The sequence below is a fragment of the Rhinolophus sinicus genome, chromosome 18, assembly GCF_057876585.1.
Source record: "Rhinolophus sinicus isolate RSI-liver-muscle chromosome 18, RSI-T2T, whole genome shotgun sequence".
Taxonomy (NCBI): domain Eukaryota; kingdom Metazoa; phylum Chordata; class Mammalia; order Chiroptera; family Rhinolophidae; genus Rhinolophus; species Rhinolophus sinicus.
In genome coordinates, this window is record NC_142518.1 from 7,193,124 (window position 1) to 7,217,079 (window position 23,956).

General features: G+C 41.2%; 1 protein-coding gene across 4 annotated transcripts in view; it reads left to right on the top strand.

The window, feature by feature from the left end:
* The window catches only part of FRMPD4 (FERM and PDZ domain containing 4), a 742,584-nt gene that overhangs the window by 534,436 nt on the left and 184,192 nt on the right, over positions 1-23,956 (top strand). The window lies entirely within an intron of this gene.

A 23,956-nucleotide genomic window follows, 5' to 3' on the forward strand; every position in this document is an offset into this window, starting at 1 on the left:
GAGAACTGCTGGGCAGACATCAGTCTTTTCAGCTGGGTTGTTTCCAGCTGCCTCATTGAATACAAAGACAAATTATGAATATTGAAAGCTCCTTGAGAATAGGGACCATGTGTTAGACACAGTGGGGTTATTAAGAAGCATAACTCATAATTAGCAATAAATGAGTTGGTATTGCAGTCATTTGTTGACAAATATTTATTCAGTGCTTATTACATACAAGTATCATATTACAGTACTACAATTATAATTATAAAATTATAATATACCTATTTCAACATTATGATTATTTGATTAATTAACCACAAAACTTTTGGATATTGCTTTTGTGGTAATAGAGAAACAGCTTGAAATAATTTAAGTGTAAAACAAAATAACTAGGGAGGTTGTTGCCGGGCTCTGTAATGTCACACCGGTAGAATCTAACCCAACTCCTGCTACACAGATTTGCCACATACAATAATAAAAATGGACTGAAAGCTAAGAGCCTGGTAGTCAATCTGATCACACCCAAAACACACACACCAGAAGAATAGTCATAGATTTCAACCCTTGGTAATGGATACAGTATGTAGCTTGGACCATAATGTTTCTAAGCTGTTAGAACCAAATTTTTAATATGAAGATATCTCATTAAATGTGTCATTTGAATGTGTTTCCACACATCCACAAGAGGCAATTTAAAAATGATGGCTATGTTACTTCAGAACATAGACTTCAAAAGCATGACATCTTTTTTTTAGGCTTGAGTCTTCTTTCAGTCATATCTCGGAGCACCCATTTGCAAAATAGAAAATAATGCTAGCTGTGTGTTAAGATTTATTTCATCAACTTGGTTACAAAGTTTACTAAAGTATGGGCTTGGGTTCCTTTTGGCAATGTCATAAACACACAGAGTTAGAATGCTGGCGGAGGACATTTGTTTAAAAGGACGTAATTTTATGCAGTCTTTCTTCCAGATAACCTGCGCATATGTAATTATGAAGCTATTACATCTTTCAGGGACTGTTGCCCTTGCAGATAATTCCAGGGGAGGCTGGAAGAGGTGATAACTAGATCAGTAGGGAAGCAAGATGTCTTCTTTCTCATTCTCTCTTAAAAATTATATGAAAACTTTCCATATTTACACATTTCCATTTTTACGCATAGTGTGTTGTTAGTGATTATTGCCCAGCTCTTATTTCTAGCAGCACAATGTATAATCTTCTTTATATGAACTAATGGGTGTGCATAGGGGCATTTATTTATCGATTAAAACAGCCAAAAAGGATCTTGAGGGACTTGTTTTGTTTTTCCTATCTCCAAGCGGAAATGTAAAGAATGACACATGTGTATCCGCAGTACAACTCTAAAATACTTGCACAGTTCCTGCCCTAGGGAACCCTGCAAAGACTGAAGCACTCAACAGCCGGTGGCAAGGTAGGGACAGGTAGCATGGGAAAGTGTCCCCAGGGTCTTGGCTTCCCCATGCCCTGGGCGACAGTTGGCCCAGAGACAGTGTGCTGGCAACACTGTCATGCATCTTGGTGACATGTATTTCAAGTTGAAAACAAAATAAGGTGCATGGTGTGTTCCTTGGTGGACATTACCTGCTCACAGGTAAAAGGAAGTCCCCAGTAGGCCAAGCTATTGGTTCCCATGGAGGGAGCATTCGAAGGTCAGGTGCTTACAGAGGTGTATAGGCCCTAAGAAACATAGATGAAGGGGAAGGAAGGGGTTGATAATCCTTTTCTTTATCATGTCAAGAAAGAAGCAGTTAAAGTACAGACCCAGGATTTGAATTAGGCAAATCTGGGTTGAAATGCTAGCTCCATCCATTTAGTAGCTCGATAGCTTTGGGCAAGTGGTCTAGCAGTTTCCTCATCTGTGAAATGGGGATAGGAATAATGGCTTATAGGGTTGTTTACATCATTAAATGCAATATTTGCTATAAAGTGATTTAAAAAAATCAAACTGTAGACTGAGAAGTCTGAAGACGTAACTTATAAAGTTGATTTGGACACTCAACTAGCTTGGTCCCATCGTTAAATTTTTCAGCATCACTTGCCCCATCTATCACAATGGTGTCAGGTAGCAGAGAGGTGTGGCTGGAAGCTCTTTCAGTTGAAAAGTTATCAAACACCATATAAAATCATTAATAATATAGGAGTGGAAAAAGTGAAATAGTTGCAGAGCTCGCCATGGACCCCAAGAATGTATATGAGATAGAGAGTTAAACTGAAAATAAAACATAAACTAAATGTATGTTCCTTCCTCTTTGTGCCTCTACAACAAGAGACAGAAATTAGTCTCAAGAGATGAGTCACCCTCACCTCTTGTGTTGCATAAAAATTAAGCTTTAGATTCAGAAGGAAAGATTGGGAGAAGTAAATGTGGACCTATTGTGATGTAAATGAGCAGCAGTCTGTCTGATCCTCTTGTTTTGTGTGTTTTTAAGGAGGGCGCAGCTCACAGTGGCCCATGCGGGGATCAAACCTGCAACCTTGGTGATATCAGCACCACACTCTAACCAACTGAGTAACCAGCCACCCCTTGGTCCTGGTTCTTTAAGACTCAGAATGCTTCTGTCTTTATCCTTTCTTATCTCTCCTGCGAAATGGGTCCGTCCTTTGCAGAGTTTGGGAGAGATTAATGAGATCATGTCTGCCCAGTGGCTTCATTTCCTTAGGCGAAGCCCCCTTTGCAACTACATTTTGATCATCAGGATTATTTGTGCCTCTGAAATACTGCCAAAGAGAATAAGGGGAGCCTGCCAGGAAGATAAATGTCCTAGGGCAAGAGATGACAAAGAAATGGAACGAAGGGTGAGATTTTTTTAAAAAATAAGGGGAGAAAAGAGAAGTAATTGCAAGAAAGAAATTAGAACAATTACATAAACAGAGATTGACTTCAAGGGCACATGGCCCAAATCCCAGAATTAGAGTAAGGCATGCAGTGGATAAGAAGAAAAACACAACCAAAACCTTTGAGAGTTAAAATGTCAAATTCTCCAGGGGTGATCAGAGAGGTTCCAGAATAGAAGCTTCAGGTAGGCTATATTAAAAAAGGAAAAAGAAATGAAAAAGGAAAATCAAAATTTCCGATAAGCCTTTGTATTTTTCACTTCTCTGTCTCCCAGAAAAGATTTTTCAGCCATAAGATATTGGATATCACTGGTAGAAATACAATGGAATATAATAGAGTATAAAGAATAATTATGGATTTTGCAGCCTATTAAGGAAGTTTGTTACGGTTTTTTGTATGTACTGCCTCTTCCTTTTCAATTCGTTCACCTGTGTTCTAGACAAAGCTCCTTTCAGCTTGTTCCTTCTTGTCACTAGAATTAGATTGGCCTGTATCAGGTTGTCTTGTGTGTCATGATTGAAGGCTGGCATTCTTGCTTTGAATAAAGCAAAGGATCTTAATGACTTCAAGAGTTGACACCTGAAACGTTTGTCACAGTGGTGGAGCTAGCATAGACTGAGCCTGCAAATGATGACGAATTGGACAACTTAACTGGGTTGCCAGTTCAGTTAAAAAAGGAAGCCTAAGAACAAACATACGTTTTGGTGTGGATGTTGTCATGAAATAAACTTAGCAATTTATCAGTTATTTACTTGCTTCCTGTAGGTATAAATTAAGATTGTGTTTTTCGATAAGAAGTGTCCTGAGATACATGGAACAGGTGACTTGGCGTCTGAAACACTGTTACAGAGCTAGATGGTCAACTCACAGGATAACACCCAATACCTTTGGAGCAGTCCTTGCTTGCTCCTTACTTTCTAAAGAAGGAAAGAGAAGAGAGGGTGTAGCCCCAGAAACAGACATTCCTGGGTACTGGCTTCTTTGGGAGCTTCTGAGAGGTGTGGTGTGTGGGGAACTTACATTTAAGGAGCTTGCCAGCCCTGCTGTAACCAGTTCTACTCCCCTCCCACTCCCCCACCTATGGCCCCAGTCCCTGCCCTTAGCCTCTCCCCTCCGAGAAAAGAGGTTCCACATTTGTACATGATTTAGGAAGAGTCCGATGAAATCAAATACTTATTCTCTCACACCAGGCCCACCCTGTCAAACTTATAAGCAATGATTTCTAGCTTACTATTCCTTGAATTGATAATGACTTTTAAGGTAACAATATTTCACGAGTCCTGAGGAAGATAACAAGGCAAAGATAAGACTTTTTTTTTTTTTAAGAACTAAAAATCTGATGAGGGCTCATTTAAACATCCATGTTAGATATTTGCAGTCAGTCAAACTAGAAGGGTGGGTAGAGACAACCTAGTTTATCCTCCATATTTACTGTGGTTCAGGGAGATAAGATGCCTGCATCTCTTACCTCTTAATTCTTAATGTAGTTTTTCTTTTCATTCAACAAACATGGGACTGCATTCTATGCGTCAGGGATGACTGTAACCCTGAACAAGACCACAAGTTCCCTGCTTCAAGCAGCTCACAGAGCCCAGAACAGATAATCAAATCACCAGGCAAATTGACAAAAAGAATGAGGGATATAAAGAAATCTGTGGGCGGAGCACCTGCCCTGTCCAATAAAATTATAAAGCGAGCTACATGTTGTTTTAATATTTTTGTTAGCCACATTTTAAAAAGAAAAAGAAATTGGTGAAGTTAACCTTAATAGTACATTTTGCTCACCCGTTATCCAAAATTGTATCATTTCAATATGCAATCAATGTGTAAAACATTATTAATGAAACATGTTATATTCTTTTTCTCCTATTAAGTCTTCAAAATCTGGTCTTAAAGCACATCTCAGTTGGGACTCACCACATTTCCAGTGTTCAACAGCTACATGTACTGTGTTTCCCCAAAAATAAGACCTAGCCAGACCATCAGCTCTAATGCGTCTTTTGGAGCAAAAATTAGTATAAGACCGGGTCTTATACTATATACTTATACTATATAAGACCCGGTCTTATTATTAAAATAAGACCGGATCTTATATTAATTTTTGGTCCAAAAGATGTATTGGAGCTGATGGTCTGGCTAGGTCTTATTTTCGGGGAAACACGGTAGTTAGTGGTTACCATACTGGACAGAGCAGCTGACAGTGTTTCTTGGAGGATGAAGTGTTAAGCCAGAAGGATAAGTCAGTTGCAAGAATGAATGGAGTTGGGAGAGTTGGAGAAGGCTTCCAGACTTTGAGGGTCCAGAAAGCTTAAACACTCAAAGGCGAGAGAAGGCAGGTGTCTTATAGGAAATGCATGGAATTCATCGTAGCTTCTCTTGGCATGTAAGGGTTGCCATTTCTATGGATGGGGAAGGTAGACAGAGGGCTAAGTTTGAGGGAATGAACGTGAGTTCCCTTTGGGATGTTTTGAATTTGAGTTGTGTATGGACAACCAAGTGAAGGGCTGAGATGGTAAGAACTACAGGAATTCAGAGATCTCAGTGTGGACTAGACCAGAGTGGAGCAGCTTTAGGAGAGAGGTAAGGACTTAACCATTGCTTTAAAGGATGGGTATAGCCAGTGCCATTTATCCAACAGTGGGTGCAGATTACTGGGTTGGAGTTCTCAGTTTTGGCCATTTGACACAAAGGAACAAACACAGCAATGTTAGTTATTGGAACCATCAAAAGTTTATGTTACACCAATTTAGCCTGTATGTATCCTTCATACCCTATTATCATCTATAAACAAAGTAGGGTTTCTTGTTATGCTAGAATGACATTTGGATGTAGGATGACAGACTTTTTATTGGAATATTTATATTCTAATCCTTCATGAAATCAAGATCCATTTTGTGTGCTTTAGAGGAATTTTATGAATTTTAAGTTGCTATTAGGAAAGATCATTCACTGAAATGTATAATTTTTACTAGGTAATTTTGTGGTCTAGGCATAAATCAAGTAAATTAAACCTAAGCATCACACTTATTAGTCTTTTTTATCCAAATTGTTTCTAAGGGTTTTTTAATCCTCTAAATTATGATATAAACTTATGATACAGAATCTGGGTATAGGCAAGATTTAATTTTTGTGTGTGTGTGAGGGAAAGCAAATAAAATAGTGTGCTATATCCATAAAAATTAAATTTATTTTAAAGGGTCCCAAACTCACCAGCATCTTGGGAACTCCTTTCTTCTATGATTTTAGGAACTAGCAGGACTGATATGGGCTTACAGGACTCACAATTGAAAAGTATGGAATTTGTTGGACTGGCAGAATGACAGTAAATGAATGAAATACTGAGCATTAGAACATACAGTGGATGAATACTGTAATTTGGAAAAGATTTGACTTGCTTTCTTTTCCAGAAGCAATGACAGAAGGTGTATATTTTTTATTCTCTTCTTTAAAATTGATGAACATAAAGGAGGAAATTTTAAAAGAAAGAAAAAAGTTAATTGCTTACAAAATGCAATTACTGCCTCTTCTTCCTGCTGGGTCCTTGGAGCCCAGCTAAGACTGTAAAATACCAGATGAGTGGGGCTGCTGGAACAGAAGGAGAAATACACAGCCCTTAAGCCAGTATGCCAAGGGCTATGCCTCTGCATTGTTTGCCGTGGAGCGGGGGACTGTGCTCTTTGTCTCTGCTAGGGCTTGGAAGTAAAGATTCACCAAGGATCGGAAGTGCTAATATCAAGTATTTTATGGCTGCGATTCATTATGGAGCCTCTTGTAAAATCCCTGTCAAGCAAAATGGCTGTAAGAGCCACTTTTGTGTTGCTGCCAAAAGGGCCATTTGGTTTCTGCTAATTTAGTCACAGGTGTAATCGGATGTTTGCTTATTGCTCTCAGTAATTTCCCCATCCTAAATATCATGGCTTCAGTTGTGCCCAAGAAAAACTCCAAAGTTCAGTTTCATTCAACTCAATTGATTGAGCTCCAAGTTCAGGCAAATCCCTATGCTGGTGGTCCATGACTTACTTGGACATGAGCATGGTTGGAACCTGTAAGAGAACTAGAATACAGGGTCACTTATAACAAAGTAAGTGACACCACCTGGGGTTGTGCAACTGTGTGGCCCTGGAGTTTAGGCTCTCTCTCTCTCCCCCCCTCCCTTCCTCCCTCCCTCCCTCTCCCTCCCTCCCTCACTCCTACCTTCCCTTCCCTCCCTCTTCCCTCCCTTCTTCCCTCACTATCTAGAGGTGACTGTAATACAAGATGCCATAGAAGTGATGTCAGGCAGGTACTTATTACTCTAAAGCAGGAGTTGGCAAACCGTTTCTGTAAAGATTCCGAGTGTAAAATTTTTAGGCTTTGCAGGCCATATGGTCTCTGTCACATTACTCAACTCTCCCATTTTCGCACAAAAAGCAGCCATAGACTATACTTAAATCAGTGGGCATGGCCGTATTCCAATAAAATTTGACTTACAAAAGCCGATGGTGGGCAAGCCCATGGGCTGTAGTTTGCTGGCCTCCCATTTGGAGAATAGAGGGAGGAGACACCATTACTGGATCTGAAAGTCAAGCCCTGGTGGAGGAGATAGCCCAAGAAATGGTTCTAAGGGAATGTGTGATATTTCTGCAGGGGTACCTATTTCCAAGCTAGTTTATTCTTGCTTGTTCTCATTTTATCTATCATAGTTTCCTGTTAGCTTTTGTACATGTTCTTGAGCACTGCGGCCATTTTGTGATCATTTTGTGCTCTTACAGAGTTTAGAGGAGTTCTAAGATACAATATGTGCTCAACAAATCCTGTTGGAGAGGAGTAGGGTAGGGGCTTCAAGGAAAGTTTCCCAGAGCTTTTAAACTCTGCTCTACTAAAGAACCAAAGCCACAGCCAAAGATTAGGGCCCAGCCATGCCTTCAGTACCTTGTCTGGAGTTGTGGATGCTCACAGGGCTTCTGAGACAGACACGTACACCAGGGTCCTGCCCAGAGAAGGGAGCCCTTCGGTTCCAGACCAAATGCAACGCTATCTGCTACCTTTGAAGGAAATGAGTTAGGTTCCATTTAATGGGTAGTGTCATGCAGGGTGTCATGCAGGGTTTCTGGTCCCACTCCCCACATAAGAACGCAAGATATGGTGAGGCCAAAAAGGAACACCCGTGGAGCCATAGATAGGGGAGTCATACCACTATAGTCTCACTGGTGGCTGGGTTGGAGACACAGGAAGCAGGAGCCACAGGATCTGCACTCTGCTGTTCACTTCTCTGCCAACTGACCCCACTTGTTAACTGCAATCCGCCGTGCTAACTTCAATCCCCGTTTGCTACCTCAGCCACCATCTCCTTGCTAGCCCCCATTTGCTGCTAGTGTAGCCACAGCAGTTATATTAGTGACCATTGGCTCACTGGTTACAGATGACGGCCAACTGGCCACAGCTGATGGCCATTCGATCACAGTTGATGGCCATTTACTACCTGAGCCAGCACCTGTCTCTGTGAGGCCGCCAGCCTGGAAACTGTACTCCTGGCTCTGTCCCCACATGGTTACCCTGCTCATATGTTAGAAATCTGAGGTGACCGTGGATATGAAGTGCCACTGTTGTTCAGGAGACATAATTTGTTTTTGTCTTATTTTCCTTGTTTGAACCAGTTCTCATGGACTCCGTACCCTTGACCTAGGTCTGTCAAGTTCAGTGTCGGGGAAGGAGTGGATGCTGCCTTCCATCTTGGCAAATCCCTGCCGGGCCAACCTTAATGGCCTCATAGGCATCTGTCTGGAAGCCCCAAGTTGAAACCTCCAGCAGCAATAGCTTACTTCCTGGTTCAGAAACATGTTAAGGCTTGCTACTCCGGTCTGCCCCTTGGACCAGCAGTATCAACACCACCTGGGAGCTCGTTCAAACAGCAGCCCCTCCCTTGGCCTGCTGAATCAGAACCAGAATTTTAACAAGATGCTCAGCTAATTCACGTGAAAATTCATATTAAAGTTGGAGAAGCCATGCTATAACGGGCACTTTTCAATTTGAAAGGCTTTTCGGCACTTTCTAATAAATGTATCATCTAGTTGCTAAAATCTCTTTCCTGGAAATAGTCACGGTTGTAGTATATATTGTTGTCAGAGGAGATTTTTAGAACTTGTCTAATAAAAACAGCATGTCATACTTGGTTACAATATAGCTCTTTACCACAATTTGGAAGTCTGCACACTTTGTAAATAAATGTCTTCCTTGCTGTGGAAATAATTACTCCAGGATGTAGAAATATTGGGAACTTACTGTTTCAGTGCTTTCAGGTCATTTCTTCTCTGTGACACACCTTGGGGAAAATACATGATGGGATTTGTCCCTATTTATAAAATGATCATGTTTTGGCATAAAAAGGTAGCAGAGCTTAGTTGTGGCCATTACTGGAGCTCGGACAAGGCATTTCTGGCTCTGGCTCTGTGTTCAGTGATAACATGCCTATCTTTGGGAACTGGGGAAGACGGATGAAAACTAAGCCACCCTAATTGTTACTAATGGCATCATTTGTTTTGCTACAGTTTTTTATTATATTTTTTTCATGATATTGTTCTCAAATTGTTATGGATGTGTGAAGGCAGAATGGAAAACTATGAAAATCATCAAAGAATGTGGGCTTTCTCTTTCACAGAGTTTGAGGTGGACTCCAGCTCTCAGAGATTTTTCTAAAGAGATGAACCGTAATTCTGTTTTCCCCAAATGGATCAAGGAGTTGCAATGCTCGGGTTTTCAGCCAACGTTCAGCATCACCTCTTCCTCTCTCTAGTTTTTATTAGGTTCTTTGTTCTTTGAGGGTAGGGGCTTGTCATCTTTCTTTATCTGTCACAGTCCTATGCATAAAATGGTGTGTAATAAAAGGGTTTCTGACTGAACAAAACAAAAAGAAGAGGAAGGTAATTGTGGGGACAGAGTCCCGGAGAGCAGTTTCCAGGCTCTTGGCCTCACGTGGAAAGGTGCTGGCTCGGGTAGTAGATGGCCATCAGCTGTGGCTGGGTGGCCATCAGCTGTTACTAGTTAGCCATTAGCCACTAATATAACTGCTGTGGCTGAGCTAGAGGGCTGGTTGGTTGGTTGGTTGGTTGGCAGGCAGAGAAGAGGACTGTGGATTGCGGCTAGCAAGTGGGGTTAGCAAGTGGATTACATTGTGGATAGTGTTGATCCTACTTCCTGTGTCTCGCCTGGCCACCAGCGAAACTGGGGAGCAGGAAGACCCCTTGTTGGGGTACTGGCAGATGTTTGCTTTTGTGTCCCAACCAGCCGCCATTGAGAATATAGTGGTGTGACTCCCCTATCGATGGCTTCATGGGTGTTCCTTTTTGGCCTCACCGTGTCTGGCGTTATTGTGTGGGGAGCGGGAGCTGAGACCCTGCATGACAGTGATATTGGGTGGGAAGCATCTGCAAATTGGCTTCCATTACTACCAGAAAGTTCCCACATGATCCTTAGAATGTGTTTTCACCTTATGATCTTCACAGCTGTCTAAAGACAAACAAACAAATGAATGAATGTGGTGGGAAGGCCCTGAGTGATAGGTAGCTATTTTCAAACATATATGTTTATATCTTTTATGAGGCTTTCTGTACTCTTCCAGTCTTATACATTTTGGATGACCTTGAAGATGTGCAGATACTGAGAAATCTAGTGAAATAATATATTCCCCTTTGATATGTAGGCAGGGAGTATTAAAAATAATTTTAATTTCTGCACTTTGCATCATGTACACATTTTTTGCTTCTATATTAATAGTTTAGGAAAATGAAGAGAAGCCACAGAACTGCGCGATCAATTCAGGGTTGTGATGGGAAGAGGCGCCAGTCACGTAAATGCAGGAGCAAAGCCATGCATCTCTGTATTAAATGACTCTAAATGAAAAGTCACCAGAAATCTTCCTGGAATTAGATAAAAATAAAGTATACTAGGTCAATGTATTTTGTTTATATTATAAATAACCCCTTACAAATACAAGAAATGCAGTCTAACTGTGGGGAAGGAAGCCAGACAACACATTTTAGCACGCCAGTGTGTTTAGGTATACCTTAATGAGCTATAACTCTCCGTCTTACCTTGTTAAGGATATCGTCAGGGGTACTATAAACACCTGTTCTTTAGGGATTGTAATTCAGCAGTAAAGAAAGAAGTCTCCAGCAGACACTGACATAGCAAACAAAACTCAAGGGTGTTTTTGACTGAAAATAGAAACATTTTAGCTTGGAAAATTCATGGCCTTTGGTATTATAGTTTAAAAAATGGAATAAGGCTAAAACAAGGATGGATGTTATTAAGCATCATACTTCTTAATATTAAAATCATCTTATGACATCACACTGAAAACACGGGGGGGGGGGGGGAAATCAGCATGTGACACTATTGCTACAAACCAAAAGAATTTGGATTTGGATTTTGGTAAGCAGCCACTAGAGCGAGTTTTTCCACCCATGCCCATGTAGTGCATATTTGAAACACCATTCATCCAGGTAGTGAGCCTATTTACAAGGCAAGATCAATGGTTCAGAGACTCAAAATTCCCTATAAATATTGAGGTATGTGATAGACTAAACTATAATGTTCTATCTGTGGGTCAAATGCTATGGAAAATAGGAATCTTGTTCACTTTCCTTGAGTGGTGAATGTTACCTCAGTGGAAAAACAACTTTGTGGAATTTATGTATCTGGGTCTCTTCCAGTCCTGTTCAAGATTATGGCCTTTGAGAAATAAATCTGTTTAGTTGATGAAGGTGAACATTTTGAAGCTTCAAGGGACCTCAGGAATCATGTAGTCCTGCACCTTCATTCTATGAATAAGAAACCTGAGAGGCAGAAATGTAAACAACTTTATCAAGGTGCCACGGTAAATCTGGGGTCAGCAAACTATGGCCCGCCAGCCAACTACAGACTCTTTTTGGGTAAAGTTTTATCGGAACACAGCCATACCCTTTGGTTTACGTATCGTCTGTGGCTACTTCAGATTCAACAGTAGAGCTGAAGAGATGCAACAGAGACCACATGACCCTCAACGCTGAAAGTATTTATTATATGGCTCTTTACCAAAAAATGTTTGCTGATCCATGCTATAAATGGAAACCTTAGAACTTAGTCTCCTGCCTTCCAGGCCAGTGTTCTTCCATCTATCTTTTTTTTTCACTTTTAGTCCACAAAAGGCACGTACATAGTCATATCAGTTCCTTCCCCTCTCTCCACTTTCTCTTTTGAATAATCTCTTCCCTTTTATTCCTGCTGGTATGTAATTGAAGATAGTTTTAAGTAATAATTGTATTATTTTACTCAGAAATAATAAAAAGTCTTAATGGAATGGGGGATAGCTAGTAGATACACTTTTAACATAGGATTCTAAAAGTCATTAAGGAAGGCTAAGAAGATTAGTCAAGACAAGCAGATACTTTATATGTTAATACATAAACATTCAAAAATGATGAACATATATGTGTATGTCCCCAACAAACAGTGAAAATGTAATTTTCACAATAGCTAGCTAACTCAGAAAATATTTGAATTTTTCATACACAGTTCATAAAGATGTTCAGTGGAAAGCCAATTGGATCTGGCTAAGCTTGTTGAGTAGCAATATTATGCTATGAGTCATCTAAAAATAAGGCAAATGTGAACATGAATGCTTCCTCTCAAAATGATGAGTGTTTGCAAAAGTGTTTTAACAAAACATTTGAAAATTAGATTAGGCAATTTGGCAGATTCAGTCAACGCTGGATTTCATTAATCCTATAATCATTGTCAAGTTCTATGACATGATGCATTTGGTGGGTCCTGAGAGCATATTCAGGTTTCCTATTACAGCTAAGAGTGAAAGACTGGGCCCTAGATGAAGTGCAAGAAAGCATTTAATGGTCACTATGGGTGAAATAGTTGTCTGTATGGGATAATTGGAGAAGGGTAAGGAAGATTTCCATCTCCTGATGCCTGAATTTCCCAGCATGGGACTCCTACCTGAGGAGCTTCAGTGAGAGCTCAGGTTTCAGGGAACCACCAGGAACCACCAGGGAACCAGCCAGGCAGATGTCCAGGTAGGATGAGTCGTGATGCCATCAAGTCCATGAGGACAAGTACCCTATCTGCTTGTCACAGCATTAGGCCTGTACAATGACTGACACAAAAGTCCTCAATAAAATGTTTTGAATGATTAGTGTCATGAAGGCACTGGGAGCTTGAGAGAGAGAACGAGTTCCCAGACTCTCAGTAGAACTTAGAAAGAGTTCTACTTTCAGTAATAGCTGAGAGTAGGAACTGTATTATAGGGTATCTATATCGTACACAGGGCCGATCCCAGAACCTTGCCAAAAGGAGTCAACAGCCAATGAATGCTTGTTGACTGACCAGAAGGGTCTCTCTGTGTAGAGGATTGACTTGTCCAATGCCTTGTGTGTTCACTCTGAATCTTCTCTCAGTCCACATTGGCCAGTCTTCTCTCCAGTCGGCAGCTAAACCAAACTCTTTACTGTCTTTTCAAGAGATTCATTTGCCATCTCAGATCCTTTATGGGAAAAGGAAGGTGAAAGGGATAGATATGTGTCTGATATTCACTAGCAAATGCGAACGGTCTGGTCTCGCTGTGCCCTGGGCTCTTCACACATCAAGACATCTGTGAGGGGCTTTCTAGCTGGGGTAGAATGTTCTTTGATTTTCAAACTCTTGTTCTGGTGCCTGTAGTGTACTGTCGCCTCTCTCTCATCTCTCTTGCTACCTTGCCCTAACCACCAAAATGTGGGGTCCTGTCAGTCCTAACTGTCCCAGTTCCTCCTCATAAATACTCAGACACCTTTTGTGCTACTTTCTGCTTATGTTTCCATCTTGAACTCTGCACTTTGACTAATCCTAGGAGTCTTTGGGGGGCCCTTTTCTGTCATGTCCCAACTGCCCACAGTTACCATAGTCCTTGTGTAAAAGGTTCTAACAGCTTGTGTGTCGTTAGTTAACAAACAGTATCTATTGCACAACTACCATTTCCAGGCCTTATGTGAACTTCAGGAGTCATGTCTGAGTAGACTCTATGGTGTGGTTTACAAAATTGGTCATTATTGCTGGGTTTTGAAGTCTTCAGGTCTTAAATTTATGATAACTTTGCATCCTTAAAACATGGTTGACTAAAGAAACAAGATAACTAAGTGCAAAGTATAAAGATTGATTTGGTACTGAATCAAACAAAAGAAAACCTATAAAAGAACGTGATTGGGATAATTGGGGAAATTTTAATATGGACTGTATGTTAGATAATATTGTACCAATATTAAATTTGAGTGCAATACGGTACTGTAGTTTTAGAGGAGAATGTCTTTTTTCTAAAGAGGTAGATGCTGCAGAACTTTGGCATGAAATGTCCTGATGTGTATTACTTAAGCCAGGGGTGTCCAAACTGCGGCCCGCGGGCCAACTGCGGCCCATGATCCATTGTTAATTGGCCCACAGCAAATTCCAAAAATATATTTAGTTTACTTAAATAAACCAGGTGAGGCAATACGTACTTCACCTCGAGTGAGTGGCCCGGCTGTTTGTGTATTTTACCGCATATGGCCCTTGGTGAAAAATGTTGAAAAAAGTTTGGACACCCCTGACTTAAATGAAATGGTCCAAGTAAACATGTTATATACATAAACAGAGAGAGGGAGGGGGTAAAGGAGCAAAGGGAGAGAGGATAAAACAAACACTGCAAAATATGAACAACTGGTAAGCCTAGGTCAGTGTGTCTTAACCTCCCCACTATTGATTGACGTTTGGGGCTGGATCATTCTTTGTTGCCGGGCATCCTGGACACTGTGGGATGTGTGTCAGCATCCCTGGCCTCCACCCACTAGATGCCAGTAGAACTCCACCACCTTCAGTTGTGACAACCAAAAATGTCTCCAGACATTTTGAAATGTCCACTGGGGGGCATCATCTCTGCTTATTGAGAACCACTGCTAAGCGAAGAGTACAAGGATGGTGCTTATATTCTCCTTCCAACTTTTCTATCTGATTGAAATTTCTCAAAATGTGAAGTCAGGGAAACAAACAATCTTGGTTGAGCGTGTGAGCTTGCCATCACTGGAGAGCCATTTCCAGCTAAGGGAACCTTGAATTGGAAAAATAAACAACCTTATATCAAGGAAACTGATCAAAGCTTAGAAAATGTGGCATCCATAAAGTTTAGATTTAAACCCTTTGGTTTTGATTTGGGGCTTCTGAATTGCAATTTCATCTTCACAAAAACAGGACTCTTTCAGGAATGCTGAGGCAGCAAGTTCCTGTTGACAACAGTGTTGCCTTTCGGGCTGTAGCATCCATCTCTTGAAATCCTGGACCCACCCAGTCTCTGTCATGTGGTTCCTTTTAGAGGATGCTCCAAGGTTAACTGTTATGCATTCGTTTGTTCAAACAAATGCTACTATAAAGCAGTTTCCATGTGGCAGATCCTGACGTCAGTACTGATGTAAAAAGTGGTTGCTTTTTTGTATCTAATTATGCCAAGTGCAGGCTTGATGGCCATTGGTGAACTCAAAAGTGAGGACAGAAGACCCAGGAGTCCCATGAGTGCTATGTCTGTACATTCTCATCATGCAGAGACACCAGCCATTCAATGACAGTAATATGAAGAGGCAATGACATTGCTTCTATGTATTTAGGTCCGCCGTCCAAAAGCAATTGATAAAATTCCAAATTCTGTATAATTCTGTAGTCCTCAGTAAAGCAAGTGTAACAGGACCACTTACGAGGTGTGATCAAGCAATATGGTGAATGTTTAAATTTTAGAAATTTATTACAGTAAAAGACACATTGCCATTAATCCCCCTCAAAATGCTCCCCCTCACTTCGAACACACTTATGCCATCGTTCTTGCCACTTTCTGAAGCAGTTCTGGAGTCCTCTTTCATGAGTGTCTACTTCGTTCTCCATCACAACAACGCTCCATGTCACATATCGCTTCTGCTACAGCAATTTCTGTCAAATAAAAATATTACGGTGTGTCCTCAACCACCTTATTCACCGGATCTGGCACCATGAGACTTCTGGCTCTTCCCCAAAGTCAAAATGACCATGAAAGATAAACATTTTTAATCAATTCAAGACATTGAGGCAGCCACGACTGTGCAACTAAAGCCACTCTGTCCCTATGGGCATTGTAATTGGCTAAGGGATATCACAGATAAGAGATTAAAAAGTTGCAATGAATATATTAACAAGTAAATATTTATTGAGCACCAGCTAACTGCAACATGTGGAATTTTTTAATGGTATGAATTCTCAGGAGCTTATAATCTAGGGAGACATGTATTCACATGCTAATTATATTGGCCATTATAGGAGGTAGGTGTTACCTCAGTGGTGCAAGCAGTGGCTTCCCATAAGTATAGGGAAGTGAGGTAGTCATTTTAGGGCAGGAGTATTCAGGGACTGCTCTCTGCAGGTGGTGGCATTTGATAGGAGTTTTGAGGATGGATCAATTTTGAACAGTTATGGGGAGTCATAGTGGGGAAAGAAGAGTGTTTTAGCCAGAGGGAATAGCATGATCAAAGATATGGAGATATGGACATGGGGAACACGTGTGTTCAGTGTATGACAGGTGAGTTAGTTTAAAAGCCACAGAATATTGTTATACAAAATTAATGCATTGACAGACTAGGAAAGAAGATCTGGGCCAGGTGATTTGGGGCATTTATTTTCTATGTCGATGGGTCTGGTTTTCATTGTCTATTTTGTTCACTGATGTATTTCAAGCACCTAGAACAGCATGTGGTACATACTAGGGACTCCATCAATATTTGTTAGATGCATTAATACGTTGAAGGAATAACAATAGGAGCTATTTTTGCACATTTAATTCACATGGTTCTTATGACAATCCCACACGGTGGTTAAGATTATCTTAGCTTTCAGAAGATAAAGCTGCTGTTTTGGTGAGGATAAGGAACATCAAGTTCAGAGCTAAAGGGCAGAGCCAAGTTCAATGAAGCTGTCTGTGTCTGGACTTCATGGCTTGGCCTTATATATGCTTTATTCCTCCCTTGATTTTACACAAATGATAGCAGGTTGTGCATCTTCTGCATCTTGCCTTCTTTTATTCTTATTTTTCCATTTACTTCAGGATCTTTCCAAATCTGTACACAAAGAAATTCCCCCATTCACAGCTGCGTAATATTCCACTGTGTGTTTGTACCCTAGTTTATTTCATTCATCTTGTACTGATGGACACTTAGGTCAAAGGGCATACACATTTACAATTTGGATAGAGACTACTAAATTACACTCCATGGGGGCTTGTTGAGATGCACTCTGAACACTATATGACAGTGCGTGTTCCTCTATAGCTGCGCTAACACCGTGTGTTTTCAAACTTTCAGTACTACCTCTGCAGTTTCTCCAATGAATCCACCAAAGTCCAGATGGAATCATATTCCTTTTTCAGTTCCTTTTGATTAAAATAAATGATTAGTTATAAAAGTAATGCATATTCATTAAAAGAAATAAGAAAAAACAAAAGCAGACGAACCAAACCCCACGTCAATCTCATAACCCAGAGATAGTCACTGTGGACCCATGCTTCCAGACTGTTGTCTTATGCCTATGTACATGGATATTTTTAAAAAGTAGATCATATTGTACACACACTTTTTTTTTTAATTTAATTTTATTAAATTTATTGGGGTGACAATTGTTAGTAAAATTACATAGATTTCAGGTGTACAATTTCGTTCACTTGGTTTATGTCTCAATGGTATCCATTGTTGGATGAACCGTCATGGCGGCAGCCAGCCCCTCTTGTTAAGCTGTTGTGAGATTTGAGATAGAGTGATCTGTCAACGTGCCTAGAACAGTGCCTGCCTAACAGCAGTTATTAAACCTGTGTGACGCTCCCCCTCCTCCCTCGACACATACTCTTATTTGCCTGAAGGCAGGAAGCTAGCATTTAAATGCCTAAGATTCTGTTGCCAGTACCATCGTGTACCTTGTACTCTATTCATTCAATTCACATTGAGTTTCTATCACGTGCTGGACACTGGTCTGAGTAAGAGAGATAGAAAGTGAAGAAGACCTGGTCCTTGCCCTCACAGGTGTGCCAGCTTAGCATATCCACTTGGCATCGTGTGCTTACCTGGGACATACAACTACAGACTCATGAGCACGGACAACACCATTCTATTGAAAGGGGCTCGAGACTTCACCAGCTGACTAGTCCCACATTTAGCTCTGAAATGCCAAATGCCTCTCGGGCATCCTTGCCCAACCTGACCAGTCTGTATCTGTTTCCTCCTGTATTATACAGGGCTAATTATAATTGTCCTTCCACATCCACTGAGTTGGAGAGTTCAGTGTGCTAACAGATGCAAATCACTTTGAAAAAGTCAATGTCTAATTCAAGGCAGAGCTGCATCTGACTTTAATGGCCCCCTGTGTGCAATGTTTGGGGACTCTAAGTATTGTGTCCTCAGACTCTTACAACGTCTTGAGTCTGTCACAGGGTTGTTTACAGAGTGAGGCTAAAGTTTGGATGTGCAGATTTTTAGAAGGAAAACCAGTTAGCCTGGATTTAATTCTCCTAGTAATTCTCCCAGATACCCAATTAGGAAACAAGTTATTCAGTGGTGAGAGGTTTGTATTGAAACTCATAATCACACAATCAGTTTAATTGTGTGGGTTGGTAAATCATGCAATGAAGCAGATAAAAATAATCCGAAAAATGTTTAAATTGCTTTATTAAAATATATATTCATTTTTTTATCAGAGTTAAACTCTTGATTAATAATACATTTCTGCTTGACTAAAATGATTTGGTAATGAATATATTCTTGAGTTTCTCCTTTTAAGAGGCTTGGCATTAATATTTAAAGTGGTTTTTTTAACTACCTGCTTTCCCCCCTTTACTGTATTTTCCTGTCCTTCTTGTCATAACAGAAGTGGAATCTTAAAAATAGTTGCTAGGATGACTCTTCTGTCTGCATGGCTTTGATGTTATTTTCACCCTATCAATGTAGCTTTCTTCACTTGTACCCACACTAGAAGCTACTAATAAGGGTCCATAGGACAGAAAACTATTTTCTCTTGTATGAGACTGAAATACTGTGACCACTGTCCTAAAGCCTGATTGAATGAAGAGAGTTATATTCTGAGGTAGGAAAGAACGTGACCTATTTCAGAAGTGTCCCTGTATCAACAGCATGATTAACTAGAACCAGAAGCCTTAGTTGGTCAATCAGTTCCTCCTTCATCCATGAGAACAAGAAGTTTTGCAGGACAGGACGCCCTCAACCCCAATGGGCACACAGTTGGTCACAAAAGGAACAAGACTACCACCAAACTTGGAGCTTTTTCAATTCATCCAGAACCATCTTTTGTTCATTTTCTCACTCCTTCTCTGCTTCCTTTACCTTAACCTACATTGCATGTCAACCTTGAATGTCATCTGCTTGCAAATGGTGTGAAGTTAGGAGTTCTGTTAGTTTATGGGTACTGTAACCCAACCACCATTTAGAGCAAAATAAGTGAGAAAATGCTTTACATTTCTTAACACCATCTGTAACAGTATGTATCCTTGGGTTATTCTGAAAAATCTTTGTGAGTCCAAAGAGACAAGATGATCAAATTCAGGGTCATGTTTGATTTTGTGGGATTTGTATGGTGTCATTCTATGTCAGGAATGAATAACTGAGTAGATTTGGCTTATCTGAAATGGACATTATAATTAACTCCTCAACACCAATTTCAGAGGATGCAGCTTAATGCTGGCTACTGGTCGTAAATGCTACCAGGTATATAAGGAAACCCATACACTGAAGTCATATTTAATTATGGCACAGTATAAGTAGTATGGAGTTTAGAGCAGGAAGCCTCGGGCTTCAGTCCTGGACATTCTCCTAACTAGTTGTATAACATCCACAGGAGCTTTGCATAAGGTGAGTCTGGGGGAGCTCTACCATCCTCACCCCCCATTTCCACCCCTAGTACAATCTGTGGAACACAAGTGCTTGCCACAACAAGCAATCTCCCTTCCAACTAATTGGAGTCCTGGGCCTCTTTCCCCACAGTGAAGAAAATGTAATGACTCCGCTAGACTTGGATAAGACATTCTCTCTGAGCGTCAGTTTCTTCATTCTTAAAAATAGATGCATTAATGCTTTAGCAGGCATTCTATTGTGGCAGGCTTGTGAGTATCTCAAGAAGTTATATATGTAGAAGTGCTGTGTAAACTAGTAGGTCAAATGCAAAAGTTATTTTCCTTACTAGTACAACCACTTGTAACACAGCATGCCGGCCGATGAGACTCTTCTGAATGAGTCCAGCTCTGTACTTCAGGGCTTTCCATATCTCATTTATCTGTATAACATTGCTGTGAGCTGGGTGTCATTTCCATCTGACACAAAACTAAAACCCAGAAAGGCCAAGTAATTCGCCTAAAGCCATGAAGCTATTCCGTGGCAAACCTGGGATTTGAACCCGTTCTCTCTGATGTCAAGATACATTCTACTTATCCTAATTAGGTTGCCAGTGGAAACACTGAGATGGCTTGTTTTTTGTTTTAAGTGTATTGAGCACCAACTGTATGTCAAGTACCAACCTAAGAATTGTACCTTCATTACTTTATGAGCTAAGCAGGGCCACTATTGTCATTTTTGCTGGATCATTCTGTGTTCTGGGGGTTGGACTGTGCATTGAAGGACGGTCAGCAACATCCCTGGTCTGTACCCATTAGATGCCAGAAGCATCCCTCTCCCAGTTGTGGCGACCAACAGTGTCTCCAGACATTGCCAAGCATCTCCTAGCGATAAAATCCACCCCAGATGAGAATCACTGATTGAGACTAATTCTATTTTACAGATGATGAAAATAAGGTAGAGAGAGTTTAGAGTCCAGGGTCACAGAGCCAGTAAGTGGCCAAATTAACTGTCTGACTTGGGACTTTGGATCCGGACCTCCCCTTCCTTCTCCCCCACAACATCCCTTTTTCTGATATTGAGGTATATTTCTAAGGAAATTCAGGTCACCATCATGGCCTGGAGGTGGTTTTAAGACTGTGCCTGCTCCTAGGCTGCATTTGCCATCAAGATTTCGTCCTGGGCTGATAGATGTATACACAGGAAGAGATCATGGGTTGCTTCCACCATTGGTCCCAATGCAAATAGCTGTGCCACTGTGCCTGTACCCTTCACAGCTTCTCTCACTTCATGTGAAGTATGAAGATCTGTTTTGTCCAGGACAGTTTCCATCTGTTGCAAAGAATAGATGGGTGAGGCACAAAGTTGCAAACCAGTTCAGTCTGTGGTGGGGAGTTTCTGGAGAGACTGAAATAGCCCTGCCAATGTAGGTCGCTATTTTTAAGGCTGAGCTAAGTGTTTGAAAATGGTTCACACAGCCATGATCTCAGGTTGAAGTCACAGAACATCGCAGTTGCAAGGAATCTCAAGGCCTGGCCTGAGACAAGTGGAAAGTGACCCTCTGTCCCAAGGATCACACACACAGCTGGGAAAAACTGTCTGATATTCTCTTCTCCTTTGAGAACAGCTGAACTCATCAACTTCTGACCTTATAACTGGGGCTAGCTACAGCCCCTTCTTGCCCTCCTCTTGCCAGAATGGAAAAAAATAGATGACTGAGCCTTTCACCCTTTTCTATTTTGAGACTTGATAAAGCCATTTATACTTGCATCACTACCCTAAGTCCTATATTCTCTCGACGGATAGGTAGAGATCTGTTTAGCAGATACTTTATAGCACATAGTATAGCGTGTGCCAAGAGTCATACTAAGCGCTTTACAAAACTCACTTCATATTTTCCCAAAGATGTGGTCCCATTATTGCCATTTTATAGAGGAGGAGCTGGGACTGAGGGAGTTGGAGAGCTTGAGTAACTTGCTCAAGTTTATGGAAAGTAAGTGGCAGAGCCTCCATTTAAGAGAGTCTGAGTCTAGCCCACTTCTCAGACTTGAGTGGGCACCAGCATGGCCTAGAGGCTTGGTGACACAGACTGCTGGGTCAGCCCCATCACCTCAGATTTGGGGGTTCAGTAGGTTTTGGGTGGTGGCCAAGGATTTGCATTTCTAACAAATTCCTAAGTGCTGCTTCTGCTTCTGGTCCCGAGGCCACGCTTGGTGAATCTGCTGCTCCAGCAGGCAAGCTCCCCACTGCCACAGCCCGCTACTCCTATCTAGTCAGTATCAGACGGGGCTCCGAGGCCAAACAATGAGGGGCTCTGCTTTTATATGCACTGGCTGGCCCTGCTGCTACTCTAAAAGTGGCCACCTCTTTGCCTCCCGGTAGAAACAAACTGTCTTTCAGCAGTGATGGGATGGGGCACATTTAGGAGTGATGGAGAGTTTGGTGCAGCCACAGAGGTGGGAACTGGAAAACAGGGTCCCTGGAGCATCTTCCCAGCCCAGAGTAACCCCCCAGCTTCCAATGCTAGATATTGTTGGGGTAAACTTGCAGTTATCACACTGCATGGAAGCAAGAGCCAAATCCCTCCATAATCATGACCTTTATCCTTGGTTTTTCTCTAGGCTGTTACGGTTAGATATGTGTTATTTTCTTTTCTACTTGCGCATTTAGTTTGCTAAGTTCTACTATTGTCTTTCCAAACCATGTTTTTAATGTCAACACAGGACAGACATATAGTCATATCTGATGTTAATTATTACTTGTTTTCTTTCGGCTGATGTCCCTTGACCCGAATGAACTCATTTAGTGTTTGTGGATTTTTCCAGTATTAGCGCTTCACTTGGTGTTCTCTGACAAAAGGCTGTATTGGAAAACAACTTGCTGGACTGTGTTTCCTACTTCCTGAACATCCTGTACAGGACAGAGTGCAGTTTATAATAAAATCCAGGCTTCCTCGATCTCATTATTATAATTCTGTATTTTACATGTAAATTATATATATTAGGAAGCCTGTGTCTTTCTTTTCATGATTTAGACTTCGGGGGTGGAGGGTGCAGAGAATGGAAGAAAGGAAAAGAAGACAAAAGAAAAGACAGGTTACTGTATCTTTTTTTAATAAGTTAGCCCCTTCTGGGAAGGATTAATGTTCTGCTATAGCACATAATGTAGTAATCTAGAATAAATTCTGGCATTCTCTACACAGGCCTCCTTTTACTTACAAGAATATTATTTGTGTCACTGCTTACTGTACTCATGCTTCTACAAAATTTTTTAATAACAGGGTATACTGTGTTCATACCTCCAAGGGCTTATTTTCTTGGTTCCACCTTGGAAAACAGTGTAGAGAAATTGGCGTTTTTTTGGTATACGTCAGGGTAGAAATTCATGCGTTCGTTCACTGTAAGGGAGCAACACATTTTTTTAAAACCACCAGAGGAGATTGCCACTGCTGGCTTGCGTGAAGAAGAGGGACAAAAACGGTTGCCATGTCTTTGATTTTAATAGTCAACGGGTAAGAAGTAACCCTATAGTGGCATTCTAAATTTACCAGACCTATATTAAATTTGTGAACTCTTTCGCTCACCACACTTTATAAAGGATGTGGGAAAACTGAAAGGAAGTTAATGTAAAGCAATGGAGGTGGTTAACATTATGTAAAACAGTTCCTCTTGAGAAAACTTACAGGAAATGGACTTGTGTCACCTGAGGGAAGTGTTGGGTTATGGTCAGATGTATGATTTTGGTGAGGCGTTGGGGTGACTTACTCTGGGGAATTAAAAGTCTCCCCTTCTCACGGAAAGGTTGACACCCCCGATTTGGGTGTTTGCTGTGGGAGGGCAACAGGCTGCATGAGAGCTGCCATATACATACAGTTGTGTCAGTCGCCCATGTGACTGGTGCAGGAGTTGGGGGGGTGGCTTCTTTCTCATCTTAAAGGGCACGCAGGTACACTATTGAGACACTGGTGGTGAGGCCCCGGAGATGTCATCACTGCTCTTCCCCACACACTTAAGTACCAGTCTGCAATTTGGGTCTTGCAGGCAATCCAGAGTAACTTCACCTGGACCAAAAGGCCCAAATGATGAGGAATGTTGGTCGATCCTAAATGGTATTGCTTATTTCCTTTCCATAGTTAAGCTCAGAAGGAATCTTAGGAATTCATGAAAGAACGGTGGAATTTCTGCACATCCTGGGCAGATGTGGAGTGGCCAGGACTCCGATGCTCCAACGAAACT